The sequence below is a fragment of the Nicotiana tabacum genome, chromosome 23, assembly GCF_000715075.1.
Source record: "Nicotiana tabacum cultivar K326 chromosome 23, ASM71507v2, whole genome shotgun sequence".
NCBI lineage: Eukaryota > Viridiplantae > Streptophyta > Magnoliopsida > Solanales > Solanaceae > Nicotiana > Nicotiana tabacum.
Window position 1 is genome coordinate 29,811,431 of NC_134102.1, and position 4,417 is coordinate 29,815,847.

A 4,417-nucleotide genomic window follows, 5' to 3' on the forward strand; every position below is an offset into this window, starting at 1 on the left:
GACTCAAGTTTTTATAGCAAGCTAACATAACTAATTAAAGATAAAAATATTAATGATGTTTGTCGTATTCCTGCTGACAAGTTTTGAAGGCTCTGAATTTTCTTTCCTGTTACTGCTATCACACTTTGAAGGCTCAGGATTTCTGTTCCTGCTGGCAGGCTTAGAAGCCTCAGGATTTCCTTTCCTACTGGAGGTTTTGAAGCCTCAAGAGTTTCTTTGGAAGAATTACATCCCTTGTCACTTGGCCCAACGGCCTAACCGAAAATGGTCTAGGTTTGAAATGTCGTCTCCTTGATTGTGGGGCGGCATCGGTTTTCTGTGTTGCATACCTAATGCACAGGCATTATTAAGCACAATCGGTTGCCTTTCACCCCTCGCATTCGACGTGCGGGGTGAACCAAAAGCTGCAGTTGTGTCCCACGTCGTCCTCGCTTCGTCATGCGATGTCCATGACTAGTATGCTCAGACTCTCGAATTCGGTAAACGCAATGGGCATGGGGTCTTCATTGGCTCCTATCTGCCCAAAGAATGCTCCTTACGAATGACGGTCATGCTCGTATTGGACTTGGCCGTGCCCTTTGGGTCGGCCATGCTAATGCAACACCGACGTCAATGAGGAATGCTACCTGGTTGATCATGTCAGTAGTGATATGATTGTATCAAAGATTAAGCCATGCATGTGTAAGTATGAACAAATTCAGACTGTGAAACTGCGAATGGCTCATTAAATCAGTTATAGCTTTTTTGATGGTATCTACTACTCGGATAACCGTAGTAATTCTAGAGCTAATACGTGCAACAAACCCCGACTTCTGGAAGGGATGAATTTATTAGATAAAAGGTCAACGCGGGCTCTGCCCGTTTCTGTGATGATTCATGATAACTCGATGGATCGCACAGCCATCGTGCCGACGACACATCATTCAAATTTCTTCCTTATCAACTTTCGATAGTAGGATAGTGGCCTACCATGGTGGTGACGGGTGACGGAGAATTAGGGTTTGATTCCGGAGAGGGAGCCTGAGAAACAGGTACCATATCCAAGGAATGCAGCAGGCGCACAAATTACCCAATTTTGACACGGCGAAGTAGTGACAATAAATAACAATACCGGGCTCTATGAGTCTGGTAATTGGAATGAGTACAATCTAAATCCCTTAACGAGGATCCATTGGAGGGCATGTATGGTGCCAGCAGTCACGGTAATTCTAGCTCCAATAGCGTATATTTAAGTTGTTGCAGTTAAAAAGCTCGTAGTTGTACTTTGGGATGGGTCGACCAGTCCTCCTTAGGTGTGCACCAGTCGTCTCGTCCTTTATTCCGGCGATGCGCTTCTGGCCTTAATTGGTCGGGTCATGCCCCCGGCACTGTTACTTTGAAGAAATTAGAGTGCTCAAAGCAAGCATACGCTCTGTATACATTAGTATGGGATAACATTATAGGATTTCAGTCCTATTATGTTGGCCTTCGAGATAGGAGTAATGATTAACAGGGACAATCAGGGGCATTCGTATTTCATAGTTAGAGGTGAAATTCTTTGATTTATGAAAGACGAACAACTATGAAAGCATTTGCCAAGGATGTTTTCATTAATCAAGAACGACCAGATACCGCCCTAGTCTCAACCACCCGGATCTTCTGCCGTGATGACTTAGCCAAAGACACGTGCCCTTGGGGGCCAAAGACCCCTACTGCGGGTCGGCAAGTGGACGGCGGGCGCATGCGTCACTTCTAGATCGGATTCTGACTTAGAGGTATTCAGTCATAATGCAGTGCACGATAGCTTCGCGCTACTGGTTTTTCAACCAAGCGCGATGACCAATTATGCGGATCAATGGTTCCTCTCGTACTAGGTTGAATTACTATTGCGACACTGTCATCAGTAGGGTAAAACTAACCTATCTCACGATGGTCTAAACCCAGCTCACGTTCCCTATTGGTGGGTGAACAATCCAACACTTAGTGAATTCTGCTTCACAATGATAGGAAGAGCCGACATCGAAGGATCAAAAATCAATGTCGCTATGAACGCTTGGCTGCCACAAGCCAGTTATCCCTACGGTAACTTTTCTGACACCTCTAGTTTCAAATTCCGAAGGTCTAAATGATCGTTAGGCCACGCTTTCACGGTTCGTATTCGTACTAGAAATCAAAATCAAACAAGATTTTACCCTTTTATTCCACACGAGATTTTTGTTCTTATTGAGCTCATCTTAGGACACATACGTTATCTTTTAACAGATGTGCCTCCCCAGCAAAACTCCCCACCTGACAATGTCTTCCGCCCTGATCGGCCTGCAAGAAAGCCTTGGGTCCAAAAAGAAGGGCAGTGCCCCGCTTCCAATTCATGGAATAAGTAAAATAAAGTTAAAAGTAGTGGTATTTCACTTTCTCCTTTCGGCTCCCACTTATACTACACCTCTCATGTCATTTCACAAAGTCGGACTAGAGTCAAGCTCAACGGGGTATTCTTTCCCCGCCGATCCATTTTGCCGACTTCCCTTGCCTACATTGTTCCATCAACCAGAGGTTGTTCATCTTGGAGACCTGATGCGGTTATGAGTACGACCGGGCATGGACGACACTCGGTCCTCCGGATTTTCAAGGGCCGCCGGGGGAGCACCGGACACCACGCGACGTGCGATGCTCTTCCAGCCGCTGGACCGTACCTCCGACTGAGTTGTTTCCAAGGTGGGCATGCTGTTAAATCGAAAGATAACTCTTCCCGAGTCCCCCGCCGACGTCTCCAGATTTCCTAACGTTGTCCTCAACCACCACATCCCGGTTCAGGAATTTTAACCCGATTCCCTTTTGGAGTACGCGGGAAACGCGCTATCTGTCGGGGTTCCCCCGACCCTTAGGATTGACTAACCCATGTGCAAGTGCCATTCACATGGAACCTTTCCCCTATTCGGCCTTCAAAGTTGTCATTTTAATATTTGCTACTACTACCAAGATCTGCACCGATGGCCGCTCCGCCCAGGCTCACGTCTAAGGTTTTGCAGCGATCGCCACGCCCTCCTACTCATCAGGGCCTAGCACTTGCCCCAACGACCGGGTATAGGTCGCGCGCTTAATCACCATCCATTTTCTGGGCTAGTTGATTCGACATGTGAGTTATTACACACTCCTTAGCGGATTTCGACTTACATGACCACCGTCCTGCTGTCTTAATCGACCAACACCCTTTGTGGGATCTAGGTTAGCGCGCAGTTTGGCACCGTAACCCGACTTCCGGTTCATCCCGCATCGCCAGTTCTGCTTACCAAAAATGGCCCACTTGGAGCTCTTGATTTCGTGGTGCGGCTTAACAAAGCAGTTGCACTGTCCTACCTATTTAAAGTTTGAGAATAGGTCGAGGGAGTTGCATCCCCAATGCCTCTAATCATTGGCTTTACCCGATAGAACTCACACGCGTGCTCCAACTATACTAAGGGAAACTTCGGAGGGAACCAGCTACTAGAGAGTTCGATTAGTCTTTCGCCCCTATACCCAAGTCAGACGAACGATTTGCACGTCAGTATCACTGCGGGCCTCCACCAGAGTTTCCTCTGGCTTTGCCCCGCTCAGGCATAGTTCACCATCTTTCAGGTCCCGACAGGTATGCTCACACTCAAACCCTTCACAGAAGATCAAGGTCGGTCGGTGGTGAACCCCTCAGGGGGATCCCACCAATCAGCTTTCTTATGCCTGATGGGTTTACTCGCTCGTTGACTTGCACACATGTCAGACTCCTTGGTCCGTGTTTCAAGACGGGTCGAATGGGGAGCCCACATGCCAGTGTCCGGAGCGCGCAGATGCCGAAGCATGCCAGAGGTGCGCGTTGTGTACCACAATTAAGGAGATGGCATTCCACGAGCGTATCAAAAGCTTGGGCTTTGGCTGCCTCCCCAATCACCGCTGGTCCACGCCTAGAGTCGATAGGCGGACCGGCTCATCACCATTCCACATCCGACCGGGGCACATCGCTGACCCCCATCCACTTCTCTCCCGACAATTTCAAGCACTCTTTGACTCTCTTTTCAAAGTCCTTTTCATCTTTCCCTCATGGTACTTGTTCGCAATCAGTCTCTTGCCAATATTTAGCCTTGGACGGAATTCACTTTCTGATTTGGGTTGCATTCCCAAACAACCTGACTCGTAGACAGCGCCTCGTGCTGTGACAGGGTCCGGACACAACAGATCTCTCACCCTTTCTGCCACCCCCTTCCAGGGGACTTGGGCCCGGTCCACCGTTGAGGACGCTTCTCCAGACTACAATTAAGATGACGAAGCCGCCCGATTCTAAGGTTAGGTTGTTCTCGGTTCGCTCGCCGTTACTAGGGGAATCCTTGTAAGTTTCTTTTCCTTTGCTTATTGATATGCTTAAACTCAATGGGTAGTCCTGCCTGACCTGGGGTCGCGTTCAGAGTGCCTA

The 4,417-nt window shown here is 48.4% G+C and overlaps 1 pseudogene; it reads right to left on the reverse strand.

The window, feature by feature from the left end:
- Window positions 1-1,709: 1,709 nt before the first annotated feature.
- Window positions 1,710-4,402, reverse strand: LOC142177905 (28S ribosomal RNA; annotated as a pseudogene).
- Between the last annotated feature and the right edge of the window lie 15 nt (window positions 4,403-4,417).